Source organism: Schistocerca nitens, chromosome 8 (genome assembly GCF_023898315.1).
Source record: "Schistocerca nitens isolate TAMUIC-IGC-003100 chromosome 8, iqSchNite1.1, whole genome shotgun sequence".
NCBI lineage: Eukaryota > Metazoa > Arthropoda > Insecta > Orthoptera > Acrididae > Schistocerca > Schistocerca nitens.
The window spans coordinates 47,481,143-47,497,703 of NC_064621.1; the positions used below are offsets into that span (position 1 = coordinate 47,481,143).

The following is a 16,561-nucleotide window of genomic DNA, read 5'->3' on the forward strand; positions in this document are numbered from 1 at the left end:
CATGGAACTGTAGGCTCTGCAAAATAGACAACAGGATCGCCGAACAGGAGGCAAAGATTTGTGCACTTCAGGCTGAATTAGAATGCGCGAAATTTGAACTAGATAGGTTGAAGGTGGTAAAATATCGTGAGAACTGGGTATAGGTAACAGTCAATGAGGAAGAGCCTACATTCGAGACTACAGTATCGAATAAATTTGACTTGGCAGGCAGGAAGGGAAGAGCCTCATACAGTTGTAGGTCACGGAAGGGTGGAGCAGACTTCTAACAAAGAAACCCAGTGTAGGCCGGTACCAAAATATAGTAAGAAGAAAAGTGCCTTGCTGCGAGGTATAGTCATGGGAAGGGTGTAGGCCAGATGGTACGGGACACATTAGGGACAGGATACCAGGTCACAAGCGCTGTGAAGCCATGTGACAGAGCACGTTAGGAATTTGAGCGAATTTTTTGAGAAAGAAGATCAGGTTAGTGTGGTAGGTAGAGTGGGGAACAGCCTTGCTAAGGACAGTAATTACAGCATTATCGATGATCTGGATGAAATGGGAGTAGTAACTACACACACGCATAACTGAAGGTCTTACAGTACTAGGATCACCTCCGGATTAACACCACTGTAAACCGTGGGAATGCTCAGTTGAACAGGCTGCTGCTGATTGAAACGATCTACACCTAGTGCGACTGTACCTAACGGCTACTGCTGAGAAAAATTTCTCTTCCTCACAGCAGCCCACACAAGCAAACCAGTTGCTTTTTTACCTGTGGTTACTCGTAGTTTAGGTACCTGGACTATGCACGTTTCTGTTTAAAAAGAACACCTCGATGGAGTCATAGGTTCAAGCCACGCACGCCGTCTTTTATGTCCTGCGGCTAATTCGTTGTAAATAATGACCATTAGCTGGGCATCCTACAGTCAAACAGTCTATGCATTCGCTAGAATTGTGAACTATTAAAATACACAGAAAACTAATTAAAAGTTAAATGATTAATTTAATAACAAGGTTTCTGTTTTAACGTCTGTAATTGATAATGATGAGAGAGAATTATGTTGAATAATGTTTATTCGAGAAAGTAAATGTTAAATACACGGGAAGTACACCTATGAATTCCGTTAAAATGCAGTCCGCCCCCAGACGCTGAATGGTCAGTGCCACACAATGTCAATCCTAAGGGTCGTGGTTCAAATCCCGGCGGGGTCAGAGATTTTCTCCGCTCAGGGACTGGGTGTTGTGTTGTCCCAATCACCATCAAATCATCCCCATCGACGCGCAAGTCGCCGAAGTAGCGTCAAATTGAAAGACTTGCACCCGACGATAGGTCTACCCGACGTTAGGCCCTAGTCACACGACATTTTTTAGTTAAAATGCAAACAGAAAATATCCTTATTAAATGCAGTGAAGTTATATCGAAAACGATACGAGAATGATAGCAAAATTCCCAAATCAAATAGTCTTCAAAGACTCGCGAAAACTACACTACTGGCCATTAAAACTACTACACCAAGAAGAAATGCAGATCATAAACGGGTATTCATTGGACATATATATTATACTAGAACTGACATGTGATTATATTTTCACGCACTTTTGGTGCATAGATCCTGAGAAATCAGTACCCAGAACAACCACCTCTGGCAGTAATAACGGCTTGATAAGCCTGGGCATTGAGTCAAACAGAGCTTGGATGGCGTGTACAGGCACAGCTGCCCATGCAGCTTCAACACGCTACCACAGTTCATCAAGAGTAGTGACTGGCGTATTGTGACGAGCCAGTTGCCTGGCCACCATTGACCAGACGTTATCAATTGGTGAGAGATCTGGAGAATGTGCTGGTCAGGGCAGCAGTCGAACATTTTCTGTATCCAGAAAGGCCCGTTCAGGACCTGCTACATGCGGTCGAGCATTATCCTGCTGAAATGTAGGGTTTCTCAGGGATCGAAGCGTAGAGACACGGATCGTAACACATCTAAAATGCAACGTCCACTGGTCAAAGTGCCGTCAATGCGAACAAGAGGTGACCGAGACGTGTAACCAATGGCACCCCATACCATCACGCCAGGTGATACGCAAGTACGGCGATGACGAATACACGCTTCCAATGTGCGTTCACCGCGATTTCGCCAACCATGGATGCGACCATCATGATGCTGTAAACAGAACCTGGATCCATCCGAAAAAAATGACGTTTTGCCATTCGTGCACCCAGGTTCGTCTTTGAGTACACCATCGCAGATGCTCCTGTCTGTGACGCAGCGTCAAGGGTAACCGCAGCCATGGTCTGAACTGATAGTCCATGCTGCTGCAAACGTCGTCGAACTGTTCGTGCAGATGGTTGTTGTCTTGCAAACGTCCCCACCTTTTGACTCAGGGATCGAGACGTGGTTGCACGATCCGTTACAGCCAAGCGGGTAAGATGCCTGTCATCTCGACTGCTAGTGATACAGGCCTGAACCCACCGATTCCATATTATGCTAACAGTCATTGGATCTCGCCCAACGCGAGCAGCAATGTCGCGATACGATAAACCGCAATGGGGATAGGCTACAATCCGATCTTTATCAAAGTCGGAAACGTGATGGTACACATTTCTCCTCCTTAGACGAGGCATCACAACAACGTTTGACCAGGCAACGCCGGTCAACTGCTGTTTGTGTATGAGAAATCGGTTGGAAACTTTCCTTATATCAGCACGTTGTAGGTGTCGCCACCGGCGCCAACCTTGTGTGAATGCTCTGAGAAGCTAATAATTTGCATATCACAGCATCTTCTTCCTGTCGGTCAGATTTCGCGTCTGTAGCACGTTATCTTCGTGGTGTAGCAATTTTAATGGCCAGTAGTGTAAGTCCACTTCGTGACCGCAATACGCTAAAGATTCAGCAGCTCAAAATAGTTGAGTGTTCCACAAATTAACACACGATACGAACAATAGTAACTCATTTTCAGTTTCATAAATCAAACGACGAGAGTACTGCTATGGAGTACATTCAGACCTCTTGTAATATAAAGTCCCTTCAAAACTTAGAATATTGTAGCAGCCATTCACTGCCCAGAATCAAACATCTTCACAACCGAATACTACTCGTTACCACAAGCAGGTGTGCCTTCTTCAAGATCTCAACATAAAGTGTCCAGAACTGCTCCCTTGAGCTCCGCACTCGAGAAGTCTCAGTCTCCACTTGACTCCCATAATGTTCCGCTATTTTCATTGGCTGAAGGCCATCCCCAACACAAATACATCGTCCTTAAGCTCTACAGACATAAGTTGATCACTTTCGTACACTAAACTAATATATAATAACAATATTTAAATAAAAGAAATGTTATAAATATCTGGTTACATTAAGATCTTTTACAATAATTATAAGCAATAGTTGGTTAAACTTTTGCGTAAATGTGCTCTCTTAAATTACTACAGTTTATCGCTAAATGTTATTTGAACAATTATTTAATCTTTCTTAACAGCAGTCTCTTTTCAATTATGGTGTCCAGTACCACATGCTACTGACCAATTATAAATTAGCACACTTTTCTAATAGCACTTGCAATAGACATTTGAATAAAGTTACTGGCAAAATAGTAAACCGTTCATTAAGTAAAAATACAAGAACGCCAAATTTTAAGGTATTGACGTGTGTTTATTTGTTGTGAAAATGTGACGAATACAGTGTTCTGACTGTTGTAACGGCGACCGGAACGGTCGCGGGTTAGTAGTGACGGAAACCCTGCGGGACCCGCGGAGCGGCCCGCGAACAATACAACGGGAGAGGACGGACACGACCAACGAAGGACCTTACGACAACAACAAGGACGGACAACAGAGTAATGAATCAAACAAGACAACCACGTCCACTGGAATAGAAACACGAATGCCGATACGCTGTCTGAGGCGATATGCCCTGAGACGCATGCGTTGTTAGACTGCTGGCTGAGCTTTATTATTTTTTATTTATTGAGTTTCGATTACCCCGGAATGGGGCGGGCTGGCAGCAGCTTAGTATGCCGCTCTTCAGCCCACAGACTTTGTTTTAAAAATATGAAGATAATAAAGAATAAAAACAGGCGATAAAATCGGAGACTTAAATGGTAACATGGCGAAAACAAACCGTGGAACTTAAAACATAGAACAAAGGGATGATGATGCTAATAAAATACATACGAAGCAGACAGGTAAAACAATTTACAGACAATTAAAAAACACGGCGACAGTCTGGTTTCTGTTCGCAAAAGACATAAAATTCACACCTAGCAACAGCATGGTTTCTGATCGCAACACGAGAAAGACGAACAACACTGAACACTCAGTGGAACACTGCACTAAAAAGTTGCCAAATGTGACATACCACAGCTGAGAGCAGGTGCGGGTAAACTGGATAGATGATGGGAAAATAAAAAAAAAGGGATGAAGGAGAGGAAAAGCGAAGGGGGGGGGGCGGGAAAGGAGCCGATGGAGGACGAGGACCCATAAGAGGGGTGCTGGGTAGATGCGACAGGGAGTGGGGAAGGCGGAGGAGGGAAATACAAAAGGACTCGGGGGGGGGGGGGGGAGAAAAGGGAGGTAGGGAGAGGTTAGGCAGGGAGAAAACAGGATGGAAGGGAGGGAAGAGAGAGCCCAGGGAAAAGGACAGAGGAAAGGAGGGGGGGTGAGGATCAGAGTCGAGAGGAGGGATAAATGGAGGGAGAGAGGGCACCATCCGTGAGGGGGAGTTGATGGAAGCCACCTTGGGAAAGGAGATGAAGGGTGGAGAGATGGAGGGTAGGGGGGACAGTGAAGGCGCAGCAGATGGCGGGGATGGGAGAGGAGAGGAGCAACCAGGGGGTGAGGGGGATCAAGGCGACGTGAGGTGTAGAGTATGCAGATATGTTCGAGGAACAGGAGCAGATGGCTGGTTGAGCTTTTTTTTTTACTTTATTGTTATTTTAACACCTGAACAATCAGGTAGGCTGGCAGCGGCATGCTACACCGCTCTTCAGCCAGAGAGTTGACAATCACAGTACAAAAAAATGGAGAAGGAAAATGAACATAGTGATGTGCAAAAAATAGTGGTCACAGTCACACAAAAAACACAGAGCCGTTCACACTCGACGAGAAAGACACTGAAAACACGCTGACACGGCGCACATAACACTGATGAATCCGATGGCACAAGTGAATGGAGAAGCGTGACGGCGGACACTAAAAACACTAAACGACGTCACACACACGAGACACAGATGGCGATGATCTCAAGCGCGCGAAAGTCCACGTAGCGTGTGCGAGTCCGGGGACCTGCCAAGAGGGGAAGAAGGGTGAGGGCGGGTGGAGAGGGTGGAGAGGGGAGAACAGAGATGCCAATGGCTGAGGAGAGGGGAGGAGGAGTAGAAGGACAGGGGAGGGGAGGCCCGGGGGAGAAGGGAGTAGGGGGGGGAGGGATGGAGGGTGCCCAAAGGAACAGATACAGGAAGAGGGAGGGAGGATCAAAGTTGGTAGGAGGGGTAGATGGAGGGGAGGAGGACATCATCAGGGAGGGGGAGCTGGCGGAAGCCACCGTGGGAGAGGGTAAGGAGGGTCGAGAGATGGAGACCGGGTGGGACGTGGGAATAAAGGCGCAGCAGCGGGCGGGGGTGGGAGAGGATCGGGGAGACGAGCAGGTGAGGTGGGTCGAGTTTACGGGAGGTGTACAGGATCCGTATCCTTTCAAGGAAAAGGAGGAGGTGGGGGAAGGGGATGAGATCATACAGGATCCGCGTGGGGGAGGGGAGACGGATGCGATAGGCGAGGCGGAGAGCATGGCGTTCAAGGATTTGGAGGGATTTATAAAAGGGAGAGGGGGCGGAGATCCAAGCCGGATGGGCATAACAAAGGATAGGGTGGATGAGGGATTTATAGGTGTGGAGGATGGTGGAGGGGTCCAGACCCCACGTACAGTCGGAGAGGAGCTTGAGGAGACTGAGTCGGGAGCGTGCCTTGGCTTGGATTGTCCGGAGGTGGGGACTCCAGGAGAGGCGACGGTCGAGGGTTACGCCAAGGTACTTAAGGGTGGGAGTGAGGGTGATAGGACGGCCATAGATGGTGATGTAGAAATCAAGGAGGCGGAAGGAAGGGGTGGTTTTGCCTACAATGATCGCCTGGGTTTTGGAGGGATTGACCTTGAGCAACCACTGGTTGCACCAAGCGGTGAACCGGTCAAGATGGGATTGGAGAAGGTGTTGGGAGCGCTGTAGGGTGGGGGCAAGGGCAAGGAAGGCGGTGTCATCGGCAAACTGGAGAAGGTGGACGGGGGCTGACGGCGGCGGCATGTCCGCCGTATAGAAAAGGTACAGAAGGGGGGAGAGGACGGAGCCTTGGGGCACACCGGCAGAGGGGAAAAAGGTGTAGGAATCTGTGTTATGGATGGTGACATAGGAAGGACGGCGGGAGAGAAAGGAGCCGTTCAGACGGACGTAGTTAATGGGAAGGGCGAAGGTTTGGAGCTTGAAGATGGGACCGGAATGCCATACGCGGTCATATGCACGTTCGAGGTCCAGGGAGAGGAAGATTGCGGAGCGACGGGAATTAAGCTGTTCGGAAAGGAGATGAGTGAGGTGAAGGAGAAGGTCGTCGGAAGAGAAGGACGGCCGAAAGCCACACTGGGTAACGGGAAGGAGGCGGTGCTGGCGGAGATGCTGGTGGATGCGTCGGGTGAGGATAGATTCCAGGACCTTGCTGAAGACCGAGGTAAGGCTGATGGGACGGTAGGAGGAGACGGCGGACGGCGGTTTGCCAGGTTTAAGGAACGCTGGCTGAGCGCGAGGCAGGCGCTTAAGTACGCTATCGGGGGCGCCGCTATTGGCCGCTGGAACCACGTGTTCCACTGTGGTGCCCTCACTCTAAATGCGGGCCAGGAGGCGCGCGCCGTCACAGCTTACGGCGCGATGGTACAGAGACCTCTATGGGTCTTCGACGTCCATGACGACTGGCGCGAATTCAAATTCCCCGGCGCGCGGTACCAGACTGAGAAACATTTGCGTAATGAAAAAGATATAAAAGACGCTGTAAATCGAGAAACAAAATAGATAGGCCTACAGATATGTAGCTTCCAGAGACGATAGCTGTCGTGCAATGATATCATTGGAGATGACGTTTGTTGAAACCACATGAAGCGATTAAAAGTTGGCGATTCAGAGGTTCGGTGATTAAATGTTTATTTACTGTGAAATATTAACTTCTATTCTTTTAAACATATTGAAATGCTGTTGTGCCATTGGATGTGCCTCGTGTCTGAAGTCGCAGATGTATTCAGATTCGCTTTTATATGTAACTGTGACTTATCGTCGAAGTCGAGAGAGCTGTAACTTAGCGATCTTCTAGATTGTCTGACACTCCTCTGCACAGAGGCCATGCGAGCATCAACCGGCCAGGTTCCCAGCTCGCTGCTGCACCCGTTCCCGGCTAGCGCCCTTGTCTGCCGACCGGCAAGCGTCGCGCCCTGAACCCTGCGGCCGCGCCCGCGAGCCTTCAGCCGTGCAGCAAACTCGCTTCTCTTCAAGACCAGGTCTAGGTGCGCGAAGAACTCGCCCGCGTGCTCGTAACGTTACGCCGAATAGGAGAGGGAAAGATAGGTTGGCTGAGCTTCTTGTAAGAAATTTATGTGCGGCCACCGTTACACAAAGCAAGATCTCTGTGGTTACTGTAGTCAGAGGGGTATATGTTCTTAGATTAGAATCAGGATTCAGGCACCCTGTTTTGAAATAAGCCAAAATAAGAAAAGAGCCCCACAAAATGCTTAAGAATACACAGAAAAGAAAGGTTATATTATTTCATCAACATGTTAGGGGACTGACTAATAAAGTACAAGAGCTTCTTGTCTGTTTAGAAGAGAGAGATATTCTGTGAATATCTGAGCACAGAGTTAGGTAAGTTACATACAAAAGAGTACAAACTAGTATCTTACTCATGCAGCACTAGTATGCGAAAAGAAGAACACAAGTTAAAAAACGCGGAGACATGTAGATATTGTAGGGAACAGCACATAGAAGTGTGTGCCTGCTAACTGCTACTGAAAAATATTCCAGTTTTAACTGTAACTGTATATAGATACCAACTGGCAAATTTAGAAATGCTTATGGGGAATCTCCATTGGTTACTATGCTATCTGTCAGACAGCATCGAGTCTCTTTTATGTTCAATGTAGATTTTCTAAAGAATTCTGGTAGGAAAAATGGTCTGCAAACATTTGGATCCTACAATTTGATGTCAGTAATTACCTTCCCAGCACAGATGGAGCAAAAGCACGAAAATAAGTGTTTACACTGTAAAACAGTGCTCTGTCTGGTCGTGACTCACAGTTAGTTAGGATAAATAACACAGTATCTTACAGTAGGATACTGTTTAGTGGAAATCAGATAGAATAATTAATAACTTCAGTACAAATGAATGGTGGACTCCATGTGGTTCCCAAGTCGTGCAGTGACCGTAAACCATAAAATTACCAAATATGCGGCAACCAGTCGCAAAATCATGTTTTATTTATTCGCTTTTGCAAACCGATTTCAACTGATTAACAGCCATCATCGGTGCTTTCAACCAATATGTGCTGCTCAGGGCACATATTCAAAAATGGCTCTGAGCACTATGGGACTTAACAGCTGTGGTCATCAGTCCCCTAGAACTTAGAACTACTTAAACCTAACTAACCTAAGGACATCACACACATCCATGCCCGAGGCAGGATTCGAAACTGCGACCGTAGCAGTCGCGCGGTTCCGGACTGCAGGGCACATATTGGTTGAAAGCACCGATGATGGCTGTAAATCAGTTGAAATCGGTTTGCAAAAGTGAATAAATAAAACATGATTTTTGCGACTGGTTGCTGCATATTTGGCAATTTAAGGACAAATGTTTTTAAAAATAGTTTACAAGAAATGACTTGTGATGAAATTCATAATCTACATTTACGTCCATATGACTACTCTGCAAATCACACTCAGGTGCCTGGCAGGGAGTTCATCGAACCACCCACAAAATAATTATTTTGAACAGCTCACGGCAAAAACGGATACTTAGATTTTCCGTGCGAGCTCTCATTTCCAATATTTTATCATGATGATCGTTTCTCCCTATGTAGGTTCAGCGTCAACAAAATATTTTCTCATCTGGAGGAGAAAGTTGGTGATTTAAATTTCATGGGAAGATCCAGCAGGAACGAAAAACGCGTTTGTTTTAATGACGTCCACCCCAAGTACTGTATCACGTCCGTGACACTCTCTCCCCTATTTCTCGATAATACAAGACGTGCTGCCCTTCTTTGAGCTTTCTCGATGTACTCCATTAATCCTATCTGGTAAGGATCCGATACGGTGCAGCAGTATTCCAAAAGAGGACACACAAGCATAGAGCAGGCAAGTCTCTTCAGCAGACCTGTTGCATTTTCTAAGCGATTTGCCAATAAATCGCAGTCCTTGGTTCGCCTTACCCACAACATTTTGTGTGTGTGCTTTCCAATTCAAGTTGTTCGTAATTGTAACTTCAAGGTATTTGATTGAATTTACGGCCTTTAAATCTGATTGATTTATGTGTAACAGAGTTTTGACGGATCCTTTTAGTATTTATGCGACTGACTTCACATTTTTCATTATTTAGCGTTAATTGCCAATTTTCGCACCATGCAGATATCGTATCTAAATAGATTTGCAGTTGGTTTTGATCTTCTGATGAATTTACTAGATAATAAACGACGACATCATCTGCAAACAACCTAAGACGGCTGCTCAGATTGTCTCCTAAATTATTTATATAGATAAGAAACAACAGATGGCCTATGAAAATACCCAAAGTATCAAATGCCAACAAAAGAATGGTTCAAATGGCTCTGAGCACTATGAGACTTAACATCTGAGGTCATCAGTCCCCTAGAACTTAGAATTACTGAAACCTAACTAACCTAAGGACATCACACACATCCATACCCGAGGCATGATTCGAACCTGCGACCGTAGCGGTCGCGCGGTTCCAGACTGAAGCGCCTAGAACCGGTCGGCCACGCCGGCCAAATGCCAACATAAAATTGAATCTACTCCATGGTGGATTCGTAACATTATTTGAAAACAGTTTTCCACTTAAGCTATTCAGAAAAGACATTCAACAGCGATGTGAGAGACCATGGATTACTATCCATGGATAGCAAATATATTTAACAGTCATTTCTTAAATATAGTGGAAAATACAGGAACAAGAAGTACAAGAAAAAAATCACAGCAGTGTGTTGAAAAAGTAGCTCTCATAAAATTCTGTCATATGAATGTATCACAAACTTCTCCTGAAAGTAAGAAAATTACAGATTCTCTCAAAAATAAATGTTCATATGGTTTTGATGGTTTTTCTAATAAAGCAACAAAGATTTGTTCCCATATAATAAGTCCTGTGGCAACGGCCTTTGCGCAGTGGCTACACCGGTTCTCGTGAGATCTCCGAAGTTAAGCGCTGTCGGGCGCGGTCGGCACTTGGATGGGTGACCTTCCAGGCCGCCATGCGCTGTTACCATTTTTCGGGGTGTACTCAGCCTCGTATGCCTATTGAGGAGCTACTCGACCGAATAGTAGCGGCTTCGGTCAAAAATATCATCATAACGACCGGGAGAGCGGTGTGCTGACCCCATGTCCCTCCTATCCGCATCCTCCTCGGAGGATGACACGGCGGTCGGATGGTCCCGATGGGCCACTTGTGGCCTGTAGACGGAGTGGGTTTATAATAAGTCCTGTGTTATCTGAAATTTGTAATGCGTCACAAACTCACGGCATTTTTCCAGAGAGAGTAAAACATGCCGTTATTAAAAACCACTTTAAGAAGGATGAGAGTGGAGATGTCAGTAACTATTGTCTTGTTTCAATATCTTCACGAAAAGTCGTAACCGCTTGCTATTAACATCATTAATGGCTCTGAGCACTATGGGACTTAACTTCTGAGGTCATCAGTCCCCTAGAACTTGGAACTACTTAAGCCTAACTAACCTAAGGACATCACACACATCCATGCCCGAGGCAGGATTCGAACCTGCGACCGTAGCGGTCGCGCGGTTCCAGACTGTATCGCCGAGAACCGCTCGGCCACTCTGGCCGGCCTAACATCATTAATGTTACTGACAACGAGAAACGTGTGATACTACTGAACGACGGAACATACAAGCAGATGTTGACAAGAAACAGTTAAGTTAATGCTGTGAAAATTACAGAACGAGGGACAAAGTATTGTGTGGAGCCAAGGTTCGAGTAGATGCCTCAAAGCAGAATAAGACAAAGCACACGAGAAAGATTTTGGTGGAGACAGAAATTTCTTCGATGTTACGAACAACACAAAAAATACCAAAATTCCATCTGTTGGATCTGACTTTAAAAGATGGCGAAAGTGTTGTCAAACAACAGCGCTAGGCAACGTTTCCTTGTAGTGAAGCCTTTAATTAAAAAGCGCAAACGTTGTCTTCCTTAATTTCTGATGCTTGGGGTTCACGGTCACGTCGAATTTGTTAAAAGACGTCACATTCGCCTTAAGGCCGTTACCAAATGATATTGCAAAAGATTTTGCTTCAGCAACTGCAAACTTTAAAATCCTCCGACATGTATACACGCCGGACGATTTTAAAGTTTACAAATGATGAAGCTAAATCTTTTGCAGTATTTCGAAATAAATAATTTATGTGGTCAACGGTGAACATGATGTCCTGTCCTGTAACATACTGACTGCCTTGTGGCCACGTCTCGTAGAGAGGATTAAATAAAGTGAATTGTTTGTCAAAGCTGCGCCAAGAATTTAAGTTTACGAACGTGGCAGTTTAGAACATTACAAGAGCCGCTATATGAAGGCATTCCTCGTTTTATTAAGAAGAGCACAGTGTAGTGCGTCATAGAAAATTCTCCGCTTTTATAACGCACTTTACCTCATAAAAAGCCACGTTCTTGCTGTGTGTTTGCAGATCGGTGCTGTATTGGGCCATTGAGTAGCCTGGCAGACGTCATTGTTCGGAAACAGATTTAACTGGAAATTATTGAATACCGACGAGAAGTGATTGGAATAAATATCTCAGGGATATTCGGGCACTCAATTGAAAATTATTTATTCAAAGGCACTAACTATGTCCGATCGTTCGTATCCGAACAATACTCGCTGACCTCGCCTATTTTTCTTACTACTGCATTCAAAAATCGTAATATACATGATTAAAAGTGAAGGTAATGGCTTGGATGAATAACAGAGCCGTCACAACAGATTTAAATAGCCTTTACCGAACAAATATAATTACTGCTACGACACTTACATCTGTTCAGATCGAGCTCCTAACGACAACTCTGGAAGTATCGACATGTTAAATGTAATCTTTGAGCATGTATGAAAATCGTGTTCTTCTTTACAATTAAAATATGATTTTACTTTTTACCCGTCATTACATTATTGAATAAAAATTAGGGCAAAAATATAATGAAACGGTTTATCGCCCCCCTGGAATACTTGTTAATGTGCATATAGTTTACACTACAAGTATCAGAAAAAAACAAGGGTTGGAAATTATCTTCCACCAAATTATTTTCATGTTACTTTTTACTAACGAAACACAGAGTGTAGGACAAGAAATAGAAAATAAAATATTTGATGAATGAATTGTTAAGGAAACTTTACAAATGTAGCAACTTCTGTTTCATTGATAAGTACGGTATGCAAATGGAAACAAAATTATGTTTTATGTTTCAGTACTGGATGAGAACTGAACAGTTAGTCTAATGTTCTTGGATGATACATCGTTTTGTGTTGTCTGTCCTTCCCTAACTGGGAGCGGCTCGCGGAAAGAAAAAGCCACGAAGGGAGAAAAAAATGGAGCGAGGGACCTCATTTTGCGTTCTACACATCTAGTGCTTTGACTCAAAATTTTATACTCCGTAACGCGTGCAAGAGTCACAGTCATGCCTACTGTACATACAGAATTTCGAAGTTTACACACTCTTCACTATTTACACACATTAATATTGTTCAGACGTCTTCAAAATTGCGTTCTTTCCACACATAAATTGATAAATAAAGAGATTAAATCTTTCTGTTTATTTAATAACACCAATTTTTTGTGGAATTTTAGTCTTGGAGAAACATTTTGTACATAACAGTAAAATGACGTCGTTGGGGTTTGGGATAAAGAGGAGTCTTCGATACAAGTCGTTGGCTTTTGCGATCGACGTAAAAACATAAGACAGACGTCGTAAATATTATGTCCAATGAGACATCATTGTTGTTATTGTTGTGGTCTTCAGTCCTGAGACTGGTTTGATGCAGCTCTCCATGCTACTCTATCCTGTGCAAGCTTCTTCATCTCCCAGTACCTACTGCAACCTACATCCTTCTGAATCTGATTAGTGTATTCATCTCTTGGTCTCCCCCTACGATTTTTACCCACCACGCTGACCTCCAATACCAAATTGGTGATCCCTTGATGCCTCAGAACATGTCCTACCAACCGATCCCTTCTTCTGGTCAAGTTGTGCCACAAACTCCTCTTCTCCCCAATCCTATTCAGTACCTCCTCATTAGTTATGTGATCTACCCATCTAATCTTCAGCATTCTTCTGTAGCACCACATTTCGAAAGCTTCTATTCTCTTCTTGTCCAAACTATTTATCGTCCATCTTTCACTTCCATACATGGCTACACTCCATACAAATACTTTCAGAAATGACTTCCTGACACTTAAATCTATACTCGATGTTAACAAATTTCTCTTCTTCAGAAACGCTTTCCTTGCCATTGCCAGTCTACATTTTATATCCTCTCTACTTCGACCATCATCAGTTATTTTGCTCCCCAAATAGCAAAACTCCTTTACTACTTTGAGTGTCTCATTTCCTAATCTAATACCCTCAACATCACCCGACTTAATTCGACGACATTCCTTTATCCTCGTTTTGCTTTTGTTGATGTTCATTTTATATCCTCCCTTCAAGACACCATCCATTCCGTTCAACTGCTCTTCCAAGTCCTTTGCTGTCTCTGACAGAATTACAATGTCATCGGCGAACCTCAAAGTTTTTATTTCCTCTCCATGGATTTTAATACCTACTCCGAATTTTTCTTTTGTTTCCTTTACTGCTTGCTCAATATACACATTGAATAACATCGGGGAGAGGCTACAACCCTGTCTTACTCCCTTCCCAACAACTGCTTCCCTTTCATGTCCCTCGACTCTTATAACTGCCATCTGGTTTCTGTACAAATTGTAAATAGCCTTTCGCTCCCTGTATTTTACCCCTGCCACCTTTAGAATTTGAAAGAGAGTTTTCCAGTCAACATTGTCAAAAGCTTTCTCTAAGTCTACAAATGCTAGAAACGTAGGTTTGCCTTTCCTTAATCTTTCTTCTAAGATAAGTCGTAAGGTCAGTATTACCTCACGTGTTCCAGTATTTCTACGGAATCCAAACTGATCTTCCCCGAGGTCGGCTTCTACCAGTTTTTCCATTCGTCTGTAAAGAATTCGTGTTAGTATTTTGCAGCTGTGGCTTATTAAACTGATTGTTCGGTAATTCTCACATCTGTCAACACCTGCTTTCTTTGGGATTGGAATTATTATATTCTTCTTGAAGTCTGAGGGTATTTCGCCTGTTTCATACATCTTGCTCAATAGATGGTAGAGTTTTCTCAGGACTGGCTCTCCCAAGGCCGTCAGTAGTTCCAATGGAATGTTGTCTACTCCGGGGGCCTTGTTTCGACTCAGGTCTTTCAGTGCTCTGTCAAACTCTTCACGCAGTATCGTATCTCCCATTTCATCTTCATCTACATCCTCTTCCATTTCCATAATATTGTCCTCAAGTACATCGCCCTTGTATAGACCCTCTATATACTCCTTCCACCTTTCTGCCTTCCCTTCTTTGCTTAGAACTGGGTTGCCATCTGACCTCTTGATATTCATACAAGTGGTTTTCGTCCCTCCAAAGGTCTCTTTAATTTTCCTGTAGGCAGTTTCTATCTTACCCCTCAGGAGACAAGCCTCTACAGCCTTACATTTGTCCTCTAGCCATCCCTGCTTAACCATTTTGCACTTCCTGTCGATCTCATTTTTGAGACGTTTGTATTCCTTTTTGCCTGCTTCATTTACTGCATTTTTATATTTTCTCCTTTCATCAATTAAATTCAATATTTCTTCTGTTACCCAAGGATTTCTACTAGCCCTCGTCTTTTTACCTACTTGATCCTCTGCTGCCTTCACTACTTCATCCCTCAAAGCTACCCATTCTTCTTCTACTGTATTTCTTTCCCCCAGTCCTGTCAATTGTTCCCTTATGCTCTCTCTGAAACTCTGTACAACCTCTGGTTCTTTCAGTTTATCCAGGTCCCATCTCCTTAAGTTCCCACCTTTTTGCAGTTTCTTCAGTTTTAATCTACAGGTCATAACCAATAGATTGTGGTCAGAGTCCACATCTGCCCCTGGAAATGTCTTAAAATTTAAAACCTGGTTCCTAAATCTCTGTCTTACCATTATATAATCTGATACCTTTTAGTATCTGTAGGGTTCTTCCAGGTATACAACCTTCTATCATGATTCTTAAACCAAGTGTTAGCTATGATTAAGTTGTGCTCTGTGCAAAATTCTACCAGGCGGCTTCCTCTTTCATTTCTTAGCCCCAATCCATAGTCACCTACTACGTTTCCTTCTCTCCCTTTTCCTACACTCGAATTCCAGTCACCCATGACTATGAAATTTTCATCACCCTTCACTATCTGAATAATTTCTTTTATTTCATCATACATTTCTTCAATTTCTTCGTCATCTGCAGAGCTAATTGGCATATAAACTTGTACTACTGTAGTAGGTGTGGGCTTCGTATCTATCTTGGCCACAATAATGCGTTCACTAATCTGTTTGTAGTAGCTTACCCACGCTCCTATTTTCCTATTCATTATTAAACCTACTCCTGCATTACCCCTATTTGACTTTGTGTTTATAACCCTGTGGTCACCTGACCAGAAGTCTTGTTCCTCCTGCCACCGAACTTCACTAATTCCCACTATATCTAACTTTAACCTATCCATTTCCCTTTTCAAATTTTCTAACCTACCTGCCCGATTAAGGGATCTGACATTCCACGCTCCGATCCGTAGAACGCCAGTTTTCTTTCTCCTGATAACGACATCCTCTTGAGTAGTTCCCGCCCGGAGATCCGAATGGGGGACTATTTTACCTCCGGAATATTTTACCCAAGAGGACGCCATCATCATTTAATCATACAGTAAAGCTGCATGCCCTCGGGAAAAATTACGGCCGTAGTTTCCCCTTGCTTTCAGCCGTTCGCAGTACCAGCACAGCAAGGCCGTTTTGATTATTGTTACAAGGCCAGATCAGTCAATCATCCAGACTGTTGCCCTTGCCATTACTGAAAAGGCTGCTGCCCCTCTTCAGGAACAACACGTTTGTCTGGCCTCTCAACAGATACCCCTCCATTGTGGTTGCACCTACGGTACGGCTATCTGTATCGCTGAGGCACGCAAGCCTCCCCACCAACGGCAAGGTCTATGGTTCATATAAATGTGGATTTCTTCAACGTAATAGACAGTAGGAGTGAGTAAAAAAACTAACAACGT

The 16,561-nt window shown here is 44.2% G+C and overlaps 1 protein-coding gene across 1 annotated transcript in view; it reads left to right on the forward strand.

Annotated features, from left to right (window-relative positions):
- Window positions 1–16,561, forward strand: part of LOC126199146 (ras-specific guanine nucleotide-releasing factor 2-like) — a 1,534,440-nt gene that overhangs the window by 797,934 nt on the left and 719,945 nt on the right. The gene's annotated exons all lie outside the window — the stretch shown is intronic.